Source organism: Bufo bufo, chromosome 1 (assembly GCF_905171765.1).
Source record: "Bufo bufo chromosome 1, aBufBuf1.1, whole genome shotgun sequence".
In the NCBI taxonomy this organism is placed as follows: domain Eukaryota; kingdom Metazoa; phylum Chordata; class Amphibia; order Anura; family Bufonidae; genus Bufo; species Bufo bufo.
In genome coordinates, this window is record NC_053389.1 from 769275129 (window position 1) to 769288825 (window position 13697).

Below are 13697 nucleotides of genomic sequence, written 5' to 3' on the forward strand. Positions count from 1 at the left end.
ATAAATAATAAAAGTATACATATTAGGTATCGCCGCGTCGGTAACAACCTACTCTATAAAAATACCACGTGATCTAACCTGTCAGATGAACATTGTAAATAACAAAAAATAAAAACGGTGCCAAAAAAGCAATTTTTTCTTATCTTGCCTCATAAAAAGTGTAATATAGAGCAACCAAAAATAATATGTACCCTAAAATAGTACCAACAAAACTGCCACCTTATCCCATAGTTTCCAAAATGGGGTCATTTTTTGGAGTTTCTACTCTAGGGGTGCATCATTTGTTTTTTAGTTTTTTTTCTGAAGATGCATAGGTCTGCATAGGAGCTGTATACATAGAGCAGTAGATTTTTTTTTCAGCAAGACAATTTGCTAAGTTTATTTTATTTTAAATGGGCATAGCCTTTAAACTAGGCATGGACCCCATCATGGTTGATGGGTGGATGACTGGGTGCTTATCAGTATTTGGAACCTATGCAACTGACATCTCTCATATAACATTGTGGCCATACATATTGTCATACCCTTATGCCTTGATGAAATATCTACATGATATGTCATATTGATTTGTTCCTGTGGAACCTCTACCAAAACGCAGACCAAGTTGCTAGTGATGACATCACACCAGTCCTTTAAAAGGTCTACTGGTGGCCAAGACTGATGGAGTACTGCTGTAGGCAATGGCGTTATATTCGTTCTAAGAATTGCTTAGAATTGCTTACCCGCGATGGCTAACCTCCGGCACTCCAGCTGTGGTGAAACTACAAATCCCAGCATGCTCCATTCATTTCTATGGAGTTCTGAGAACAGCCAAGCAAGTGTACATCTTGGGAGTTGTAGTTTTACCACAGCTGGAGTGCCGGAGGTTAGCCATGACAGGTCTACTCCAATCAGACATTCATTTGACATTTGGCTTAACACTTTATAAAGTCTGTGAAAGAACATCTATTTAAGTTTTTTCCTGGTTCCTAAAATATCTCATGTTGTTAAAATGTGAACTTGTCCATTAGTGGATTTCAGAAAATGTTACAAAAAAAAAAGACAGCAATATAATCAACACTTAAAGCAATTTTGGAAGTGTTATTCACAGGTATGATGTCAGCAATAAGAATAAGGAGCAAATGTCTGCATTTCCTAGGATCCTGGATTTTCCTCCCAGCAGATAATGCAAATGCAATGGATGTAGATAATTGCTATTCTGTACAGAATTCAGACACTGATGAGGAGTTCATTAATTGAGACTATACAGTTGCAAACAATACATTTCTAAAATAAACCTGTGCTCTAGAGCTCCGTCAGTCCTCGATGGACCAAGTCAGTTTTGGACTTAAAGGGCTTCTGTCACCCCACTAAAGTAATTTTTTTTTTTTGGGCTAGTTAAATTCCTTATACTGCGATATATGAATATATAATGCTCTTACTCACTTTCCTTCAGCAGTTTCTTCAAAAAAAACTGACTTTTATAATATGTAAATATGTGGATCCGCGGATCCGCAAAACATATGCGGACGTCTGAATGGAGACTTACAGGGGGGTGATCACCCCATATAGACTCCCTGATCACCCCCCTGTCATTGATCACCCCCCTGTAAGGCTCCATTCAGACGTCCGTATGCGTTTTACGGATCCGCAAATTCGCAAAACACGGACACCGCGGATCCGCAAAACACGGACACCGGCAATGTGCTTTCCGCATTTTCCAGATCCGCACATTGCCAGAACTATATAGAAAATGCCTTTTCTTGTCAGCAATTGCGGACAAGAATAGGACATGTTCTATAGGCTCTACAAAAAACGCAGTGTTTGCCCGATCAGGCCTGATCTTGTGCGCACACTTGCGTTCAGTCCGCCCCACCGCAGTGACAGAATTTTTTTTTCTGATCACTGCAAAAACACCGTAAAATCGCTGCGGCGCTATAAAAAGATCACTTTTGAGGGGCATGGCGAGTTCATAGAAGATTTTTTTTTTTTTGTCACAAAATATCTGCAAATATAAAAAAAAAATTAAATTTTTTATACAAAGTTGTCAATTTACAGAGATATTCCTCTCACCCAGCATGGGTATATGTAAAAATACACCCCAAAACACATTGCCCTACTTCTCCTGAGTACGGCGATACCACATGTGTGACACTTTTTTGCAGCCTAGGTGCGTAAAGGGGCCAAAAGTCCAACGAGTACCTTCAGGCTTTACAGGGTTGCTCACAATTTAGCCCCGCCCAAAATTCCAGAACAGTAAACACACCCCACAAATGACCCCATTTTGGAAAGTAGACACCCCAAGGTATTCGCTGAGGGGCATATTGAGTCCATGAAAGATTGAACTTTTTGTCACAAGTTAGCGGAAAGGGAGACTTTGTGAGAAAGAACAAAAATAAATCAATTTCCGCTAACTTATGCCAAAAAAAAAACTTCTATGAACTCGCCATGCCCCTCACGGAATACCTTGGGGTGTCTTCTTTCCAAAATGGGGTCACTTGTGGGGTATTTATGCTGCCCTGGCATTTTAGGGGCCCTAAAGCGTGAGAAGAAGTCTGGAATCCAAATGCCTAAAAATGCCCTCCTAAAAGGTACTCATTGGAATTTGGGCCCCTTTGCGCACCTAGGCTGCAAAAAAATGTCACACATGTGGTATCGCCGTACTCAGGAGAAGTAGGGCAATGTGTTTTGGGGTGTCTTTTTACATATACCCATGCTGGGTGAGAGAAATATCTCTCTAAAATGACAACTTTGTATAAAAAAATGGGAAAAGTTGACTTTTACAGAGATATATTTCTCTCACCCAGCATGAGTATATGTAAAAATACACCCCAAAACACATTGTCCTACTTCTCCTGAGTACGGTGATACCACGTGTGACACTTTTTTACAGCCTACGATTTCACAGGGCATTTTTTACGCAATTGGATTCCAGACTTCTTCTCACGCTTTAGGGCCCCTAAAATGCCAGGGCAGTATAAATACCCCACAAGTGACCCCATTTTGGAAAGAAAACACCCCAAGGTATTCCGTCAGGGGTATGTTGAGTTCATGTAAAATTTTATTTTTTGTCACAAGTTAGTGGAATATGAGACTTTGTAAGAAGAAAAAAAATAATAAAAATCATAATTTTCCGCTAACTTGTGCCAAAAAAAAAAAAATCTATGAACTCGCCATGGCCCTTACGGAATACCTTGGGGTGTCTTCTTTCCAAAATGGGGTGGCCCTGGCATTTTAGGAGACCTAAAGCGTGAGAAGAAGTCTGGAGTCCAAATGCCTAAAAAATGCCCTGTGAAATCCTAAGGCCCCTTTCACATGGGCGAGTATTCCGCGCGGATGCGATGCGTGAGGTGAACGCATTGCACCCGCACTGAATACCGACCCATTCATTTCTATGGCGCTGTTCAGATGAACGGTGATTTTCACATATCACTTATGCGTTGCGTGAAAATCGCAGCATGCTCTATATTCTGCGTTTTTCACGCAACGCAGGCCCCATAGAAGTGAATGGGGTTGCGTGAAAATCACAAGCATCCGCAAGCAAGTGCGGATGCAGTGCGATTTTTACGCACGGTTGCTAGGAGACGATCGGGATGGAGACCCGATCATTATTATTTTCCCTTATAACATGGTTATAAGGGAAAATAATAGCATTCTGAATACAGAATGCATAGTAAAATAGCGCTGGAGGGGTTAAAAAATAATAATAATAATTTAACTCACCTTAATCCACTTGCTCGCGTAGCCCGGCATCTCCTTCTGTCTCCTTTGTTGAAGGACCTATGGTGAGCATTAAATACAGTTACAGGACCTTTGATGACGTCACTCCGGTCATCACATGGTACGTCACATGATCTTTTACCATGGTGATTCACCATGGTAAAAGATCATGTGACGTACCATGTGATGACCGGAGTGACGTCATCAAAGGTCCTTTACCCAGGTCCTAAAGAAAGAATACCGAAGCAGATGCCGGCTGCGCTATCAAGTGGACTAAGGTGAGTTAAACATTTTTTATTTATTTTTTAACCCCTCCAGCGCTATTTCACTTTGCATTCTGTATTCAAAATGCTATTATTTTCCCTTATAACCATGTTATAAGGGAAAATAATACTATTTACAGAACACCGATCCCAAGCCCGAACTTCTGTGAAGAAGTTCGGGTTTGGGTACCAAACATGCGCGATTTTTCTCACGCGTGTGCAAAACGCATTACAATGTTTTGCACTTGTGTGGAAAAATCGCGGGTGTTCCCGCAACGCACCCGCACATTTTCCCGCAACGCCCGTGTGAAAGAGGCCTAAAGGTGCTCTTTAGAATTTGGGCACCTAGGCTGCAAAAAAGTGTCACACATGTGGTATCGCCGTACTCAGGAGAAGTTGGGCAATGTGTTTTGGGGTGTCTTTTTACATATACCCATGCTGGGTGAGAGAAATATCTCTCTAAAATGACAACTTTGTATAAAAAAATGGGAAAAGTTGACTTTTAGAGAGATATTTCTCTCACCCAGTATGGGTATATGTTAAAAATACACCCCAAAACACATTGCCCAACTTCTCCTGAGTACGGCGATACCACATGTGTGACACTTTTTTGCAGCATAGGTGCCCAAAGGGACCCAAATTCTAAAGAGCACCTTTAGGATTTCACAGGGCATTTTTTAGGCATTTGGATTCCAGACTTCTTCTCACGCTTTAGGTCCCCTAAAATGCCAGGGCAGTATAAATACCCCACAAGTGACCCCATTTTGGAAAGAAGACACCCCAAGGTATTTCGTGATGGGCATAGTGAGTTCATGGAAGTTTTTATTTTTTGTCACAAGTTAGGGGAATATGAGACTTTGTAAGAAAAAAAAAAGAAAGAAATCATTTTCCGCTAACTTGTGACAAAAAATAAAAAGTTCTATGAACTCACTATGCCCATTAGCGAATACCTTAGGGTGTCTACTTTCCGAAATGGGGTCATTTGTGGGGTGTTTTTACTGTCTGGGCATTGTAGAACCTCAGGAAACATGACAGGTGCTCAGAAAGTCAGAGCTGCTTCAAAATGCAGAAATTCACATTTTTGTACCATAGTTTGTAAACGCTATAACTTTTGCGCAAACCAATAAATATACACTTATTGCATTTTTTTTTTATCAAAGACATGTAGAACAATAAATTTAGAGAAAAATTTATATAGAAATGTAGTTATATTTGAAAAAATTTACAACAGAAAGTGAAAAATTTCATTTTTGGGCAAAAATTTCGGTCAATTTCGATTAATAACAAAAAAAGTTAAAATGTCAGCAGCAATGAAATACCACCAAATGAAAGCTCTATTAGTGAGAAGAAAAGGAGGTAAAATTCATTTGGGTGGTGGTAAGTTGTATGACCGAGCAATAAACCGTGAAAGTAGTGTAGTGCAGAAGTGTAAAAAGTGGTCTGGTCATTAAGGGGGTTTAAGCTATAGGGGCTGAGGTGGTTAAACTAGCACTACTAGGTATAGTGCCTGGTTTATCAATGAATGTCCTGCTGACAGGACAGACTCCCAGGACCTGTCACCATAAAATGTAAAGCAATCTGCAGGCAGCATGTTACAGAGCAGGAGGAGCTGAGAAGATTAATATATGGTTTTCAGGAAGAAGATTAAGACCACCCCTGTGAACCGGTGTCAATTCACAGTGGAGGTGTAATAAGTGACTGACAGCTATCTCAAGTGGCATAGCTATAGAGATGGCAACGGTTGCAATTGTGACTAGGCCCTTAAAGAGGACCTTTCACTAGTTTAAAAACTAAAAACTAACTATATCAGTGGGCAGAGCGGCGCCCAGGGGTCCCCCTGCACTTACTAGTATGTCTGGGCGCCGCTCCGTTCGACCGGTATAGGCTCCGGTGTCTGCAGCTCCCTCTGTTGTACTGGGCAGAGTTTTTGTATTAGGGTTGTCCCTTGCTGCAGCGCTGGCCAACGGAGCCTATACCGGGCGAACGGAGCGGCGCCCAGACATACTAGTAAGTGCAGGGGGACCCCTGGGCGCCGCTCTGCCCGCTGATATAGTTAGTTTTTAGTTTTTAAACTAGTGAAAGGTCCTCTTTAAGACAGGGGAGCCAGTACACTGCCAATTGCTGTATTATTTGCTTTCTAAGACGCAGTACATGGTAGATGGGGGACTGTTTCAAATTTTGCAAATCAGCCCCTAAATTTATACAGGCCACTGTCATCCTGCGTGCTACTCCCAATACCGTGCCCGCTGTTCCCACGCCCACAAACACTATACTGTCGGAAAAACAGTGCCATATAGTCCCCACATAGTAATAGTGCTCCCAGACTGCCCTCATTAGTAATAGTGCCCCCAATAGAGTGCCCCTTTAGTGACCCATTATGTGTCCAATAATAATAAGGCACCTTCAGTACCTACAGTATAAATAATGCCACCATAATGCCCCCAGTATTTATAATGCCCCTCCTGCAGTACCTCCTGTAATGCTAATGCTCGATTGCAGTTATAACTCCCCTGCAGTGCCTATATATATATATATATATATATATATATATATATATATATATTAGCTTCCCCCCTAATTCCAGTATGTCCCCTCGTAGTACCAGTATATAATGCTCCTCCATCCCCCCTGTAGTGCCAGTATATATATAATGCTCTCCCCTTAGTGCTAGTATATAATCCTACCTCTAGTGCCAGTATAACGTGCTACCCCCCCCCCAGTGTCAGTATATAATGCCCCCCCAAGTGCTAGTATATAATGCTTCCCCCTTGGTGCCAGTATTTAATGCTCCCTCCCCACTAGTGCCAGTATATAACGCTCCCACGCTCCTAGTGGCAGTATATAATGCTTCCTCCACCCTAGTGTCAGTATAGAAGTCTCCCCCCTTGGTGCCAGTATATAATGCTCCCCCTCTCCTTCGTGCCATTATATAATGCTGCCTGCTTCCCCAGTGCCAGTATATAATGCTGCTACCTAACCCCCTTGGTGCCAGTATATAACTCTTCCCCCCCCCCCCCCCCCCGCCTTAGTGACAGTATATAATGCTGCTTTCCCTCTCCCATTGGTGCCAGTATATAATGCTGCCCCCCTTGGTGCCAGTATATAATGCTGCCCCCCTCTTTAGTGCCAGTATATAATGCTGCTTCCCTCCCCCTCCTTGTTACCAGTATATAATGCTGCTCCCCCTTTCTTCCTTGGGGCTCCCAGTACACCACACCAAAAAACAACCAAAAACCCTACCTCACTCCCATTCCCCTCTGCCATCTGTGCTGCAGGCCACAGACCTCTTCCGATCTGTAAACTTGTGCTATCACATTCTGTCGTAGGCGGTCCACAAGACATCCCTGCTCATGCACCAGGTCTCGTGCAATGAAGTGATCATGCTCCTACCCATCGTCCTGACCCTGCTGACAGCTATCTCTGTATACACACTTACACAGGAAATGCTATCAATCACTGGCACGCTATCAATGACTGGCACACTGTCAATCACTGGCAAGCTTTTGAAATGTGGAAAGAGGGACAATATGTGCAGCGCGCAATTTATTTCATACTAGGCCACGCCTCTAACTCAGCCCAAAGCATAACTATACACACCCAGTCCCCTTAATGCCCCTACATAGTAATTATTCCCCCTTTGTGCCAAAGTAGTAATGCCCACACTTTGCCCTCTGCATGGTAGTAATCCCCACATGTGCCCTCTTCACAGTATATGTCCACATTGAGCCCCTCACATTAGTTATGCCCATATGCTTCCGCTTCACAGTAGTAATGGCCACATTGGGCCCCTTCACAGTAGTTATGCCCACATTGTGCCAGTATATAACGCTCCCAGTTGTAATGCTAACATGTGCCCCTTTCATAGTAGTTATGCCTGGATGTGCCCCCTTCAACATAGATATGCCTTGATATGCACTCTTCACAGTAGTTATACCCAGATGTGTCCTCTTCACAGTTGCTGTGCCCAGATGTGCCCTCTTAATAGTAGCTATGCCCAGATGTGCCCCCTTTACAGCAGCTATGTCCACATGTGCTCTCTTCCTAGTAGTTATGCCCAGTTGTGCCCCCTTCATAGTAGCTATATGCAGATATATACCGCCTTCATAATACTTATGCCCACATGTGCCCCCTTCACAGGAAGTTAAAAAAAACTAAAACAGTAAATACTCACCTGGTTCCTCTGATGATCACAGCTCAGCTGTGGGTGCTCCCCAGCAGCAGGGTACTATCACACATCATGCTTGTTGTGAAGGAGGAGTAGAGGCTGATTCCCAGATCAGCAGAGCGGTGTGTGACAGCATATTGTGCTGCTGCTGGGAGCTGAATGGTGTAGCGGGGAGCCGATGGCTCCCTGCTTCACTATTACTATCAGTGGCATCTGTACCATAGAGTTCCATTGTAAAAAAAAAAAAAAAAAGTATACGTATTCTGCAGGATGGAAAAGCGTAATGTACTGTTATTGCATCCTTTTTTTCTAAATATATACATTAAATATGGGACAAAAACTTAATGTGAACCCAGCCTTAGTCTGACGGCAGGGGTGCTGTTGGACTGCTGGGTCTAACCACCTGTGGGCACTGTGTTGCAGTGGCTGCTGTTGCCACGTGGTGCTGCGCCAAGTTACAGTAGGTAACCACTCAAAAAAAGCAACCTTGACCTGGTGAGTGGTCTAATGCATTTTGATCAAAACGTATGCAAATGCCTCGTGTACAGTATGTGAATTATGGCTCTGTATACCATTAATTATGCTGAGAAGCAATGTAAATGACTGTATGTCGGGAGGCAATAGGTCAGCACATAGCATGTGGATGTGCCATCCATGTTTCCTTTATTTTTTAGCAATCATGTTTGCAGGGAGCCTGAAGGGAACGCAAGTTGCTTATGAAAAATATTGTTTTCTACAAGCATACAGTGGTTATGTGGGAAGCACTGAATGTTTGCATACTAGAGGAGTCATTGAGGAAGGAGAGACAGAAAAAGTAAAAGAAAATTAGCTGCTAATTATCTAAGAGCATGTCTCATGTCTTCTATTATGCAAGCATCGATTTTCCTGCGCAGCAAATTCACAGTAGAAGCAATGCACCTTTATTGTGGAACGCTATATTTCTGCTGGGCATGCATCAGGCAGGGAAATTGATGCTAGTACACTAGATACTAAGTGACAGCGGTGCTGAGAGACATATTCTAGTGCATCTGCAGTACCCCACACTTGAGGTATCTGCAAGGTTTGGTTGTTATATAATGTTTGAAATGTTAATGCTATGTACTGCACACTCAGTTGTTCCAGCCTGAGCCAGGCAAGGCCGTAGATAACAATCCTGGCTAAGCTGTTTCTGGAGCTCCAGATGTGGGCTGGATCCACCCCTTAGTTCAAGAGGATTCCAGTCAGTCTAACTGTAGAGAAGGAGGACGAAGTAGCAGTCTGTGCTCCTCTCCCATATAATCCAACACCAAGCCCTGGAGCCTTGGTCACCTCCACGAGCTCCAGGAGATGCAAACAAACAAGAACTAAAGAAGGAGGCTTGGCATGGCTTCGGTAAGAGAGAGAGAGAGAGACAGCAAGGTAACCCAGCTTAAGGCGATCGAGACCCTGCTGCTGCAGAGAGATATCAAGTTAAGATAACCTATGCACCCCAGAATACTGGACACTTCAGACACGGTTGCCAGAGAACAGCTATCCTGTCACGGCTGTGTCATAGTCTTGTGGCAGTGGACCATGACACTTTAGCCATGCATGCTCGTTGCCGGTGGCAACGTGTAGTTTTTAGCATGTTTACACACTTCCCCTTTAAGGTTGTTGTCCCTTCCCATTATGGTGGGTATGGGGTTAAAGTGTAAGCAAGGTGGAGCTGGGTGTGGGCGCTTGGAGCCTGAGGTTATTGGGACTTCTGGGTTCCTCGGAGGGGGAACCGCGTTGACCACCTGCCTGCGGAAGTAGGCTCCCGGAGGGTGAACCACTAGTCAGTAGCAGTTGTTGTTTTGTCCAGTTGTTGTGGCAGGTAAGTGCTGTTGTTCCAGTGTATGTTGTTTGCGCTGGGTGCTTACCTGCCAATCTGGTTTATGCTACTGTCTGCTCCTTTCTTGTTGCTAGGCCTGCTGGAGACTCCGGTTCATCCGTGTCATGGATGAACAGGTCGTCTCCTAGTCCTGACATTATTATCAGGGGTCTCTAGGGTTAGTAGGGCCCGAGGTTTCGGGCATGAGCCCTCCCACCATTAGGGTTAGGATTTAGGGATGTGTTAGAAGGTGACATTCTCCCTTTATTCCTGTTTCCAGGCCTAGTGGCATATCCCGCTTACCTACATTGTACGGTGTGGAGTTTCCTCCCACTCCCCACCGTGACAGTATGTCCAACAAGGTGGCCCTTAAACTGGACAGATGGTAAGGTCCAGGATGGCACCATAACTCCAGCTCCACAAGAAGCTGAAGTCCCACTAACCTCAGACTCCAAGCCCAAGTACTATGAGAGCTCACACCCAGCTCCGCCTTGCTCACACTTTAACCCCATACCTACCAGAATGGGAAGGGACAACAACCTAAAAGGGGAAGTTTTTAAACATGCTAAAAACTACATGTTGCCACCGGCAACAAGCATGCACGGCTAAAGTGTCGCGGTCCACTGCCACCAGACCATGACAGATCCCTATAGCAGATATTTTAGCCAGAGAAATGTGGGGGCCAATGCCATATTTATTGCATTGTACTTTGCATTATATACAACCTACTGCTAGATATACTACAACTTCAATCCTGCATACAGTAAAGAGAGACTCTTGTTAAGAGTCTATGAATGGTGTCTGTCAGGGTTCTCTAAGGTGTTCATTATTTTGATGAAAAAATAGTTCTGCAATCTAAATTATTTTTTCTGTCAAATATAATGAAATCTGCGATGGGGTGTCAGTGCATCATATGTCATTTGTCAAAATATACACAGTGTGAGGACTGTATGCACATTTTTACTGGAGTCGGCAGGATTCAGCAAAAAACGCTTCCGTTACTGATAATACAACTATCTGTATCAGTTATGAATGGATCCGGTTGTATTATCTTTAACATTGCCAAGACGGATCCGTCATGAACTCCATTGAAATTCAATGGTGGATGGACGGATCAGTTTTCTATTGTGGCAGATTGTAGCAGAGAAAATGGTTCCGTCCCCATTGACTTGCATTGGGGGTCATGCCGGTTCCGTCTTGCTCTGCATCCCAGGACGGAAAGCAAACTACAACATGTTGCGGTTTGCTCTCCGGTCTGGGAACGCAACTAAACGGAATGGAATGCATTTTGGAGCGCTCCGTTCTGTTCAGTTCAGTTTTGTCCCCATTTGACAATGAATGGAGACAAAACTGAAGCGTTTTTTTCCGGTATTGAGCCGCTATGATGGATCTCAATACCGGAAAACTAAAACCCTAGTGTGAAAGTAGCCTAATAATATGTGAGTTTTTGTGTGCACAATATGTGCAGTATGTCCTTTATATGTTTGATTTATGAGTTGCATGTACAGGGTATGTGGCATTTATCTAGTGGCATGTATGCATTATGTGTGTAACATATAAGTGGCATATATGTAGAGTTTGAGCGACAGATATAAGGTATGTGTCAAATGTGGTAGGTATATGGCATATATGTGCAGGTGGTGTTATGCAGCATGTATATAATGTGTGAGTGGAGGGTAAGGTATGTGTCATGTATATAATGTGTGAGTGGAGGGTAAGGTATGTGTCATGTATATAATGTGTGAGCGACTGTGTCATGTATATAATGCGCGAGTGGCAGTATGTGGTATGTATAAAGCAGCGTAGCTAAAGGCTTATGGGCTGTTGTGAAAGAGTTCAGATTGGGGCCCCCCTTCCCTTAGTGCTTTGTGACAAGGAGCAGGCAAGGGGAAGGCAATTGAAACGGCACCCCCATGCCAAATTATCAACCTAACAGGGTAATACAGCATCACATACCTCTTCCACCAGTGACGTCTCCTCTGATGTAGATGTTCTCTTTCCTCATCTTCTCCATTCAGACCAGACCGCCATGATGATTTATTTCAGTCATCTCTCGTCTCTGCAGAGTTTGACAAACAGACCTCTTAGTTTCCTACTTTTCCATCATCCTTATAATGTGCGCCAGTTCAAAGATACCCCCTTATAAGGTGCGCCAGTGCAAAAAATACTCCCTTATGATGTGCGCCAGTACAAAAAATACCCCCTTATAATGTGTGCAAATATAAAAAAAATACCCCTTTATAATGTACGCCAGTAGAAAAAATACCCCCTTACATACCTTCTTACCTTTCATATCAGGCCTCAAATTAGACCACCATATCAGATCTTCAGATCAGACCCCCATATATCAGATCCACATATTAAATCCTTAAATCAGACCCACATATCAGACCTCAAATCTGACCGCCATAATGGAGGCGCTCACTAGTATTCACTTTATAGGATTCGCTGTGGCTCCCGCTGGCTTAGGGGCCCGGTTGCCTATAGCTACGCCAACTGCATGTACTGTGCATAATGTGTAAGGGGGTATACTGTATAGCATGTATATAATGTGTGAGTAGCAGGTATGTAGCATGTATATAATGTGTGAGTGGTGGGTATGTAGCATGTATATAATGTGCAGCACATGTGCAGTACTCCAGACCTGGGGGTATCTGCAATTGTTATGTGTAATGTATTATTATTGTTATGTATGTAAACTAGCATGAGAAAGTATGTTTGGAACCACCCTGTTCCTCCCCTCTTGGTAGGATTGGGCTGGTCTGATTTCTGCCAGGAGGGGGAGTTCTACCCTAGACAGTGTGGAGTGTGGAAACACATCCAATTGCTCCCACTCCTAGGGTCTTAGAGAGTATCAAGTGAACCAATTTTCCTGGGAGACCACTACTCCGGGGAGACTGCAAGAATACAAAACACTAGGAAACCTGAAAAGCTACAGCGTGATATAGACAGAGTGACTAGCAAGCCACAGCTTTAGAGACACTGCTGCGGGTAAGGGGATACGGTTCCGACACCCATCACCTAAACAACATTGAGGCTAGACCAACTCAAAGCCTGCATTACACAGTGAATGCATATATCCACAAGTGCCAGTTTGTAGCTAAGACATGGATGTATGGGTCAAGTAACTCCACCAAGGACATTATGTAGCATAAGGGTAATGTATAACCAGTGAAAAGAGGGTTTATGAGTGTTGGTACAGGAGCAAAAAGACATGAGATTTCAAATGAAATGTATATTATTAACCTTCATAACTTTGATTGTATATTTGAGTTTATTCAGATAGTATTGTACTCAATGTAGTGTGTTTCTATAGGCCTTTGTAGCAATCATAAGGTTTGGAATCTTTAGTAAATCACCTGAAATATGCTGCTATTTTCACAAAGTCTATAGAACTTATAGCATGATCTAGCACGATACATAGCTTTTAACATCAGGTCCCAAATCTCAAGCTGTGCCTCTTTGCTGTATGTGATATCCATACTGTTATTTTTGGCCATACTATGCCTAACTAGCATTTGCATATTTGTCTATATAGTTTACCATACTAAAACAATTTTGCACTGACCTGTTTAAGAAGGTACAAGGAATCATCGTGGATGATAGGTAGGTGTCACCAAGGTTCCTGGCCTCGGTGGAGTAAGAGACGGTTTTTATGTGTCAGCAGCAGTTGCTGTTTGACACCTTGATACTTAGTATGGCTGTAATAGCTGATCTGGGACGGCTCTTACTGGGAGTA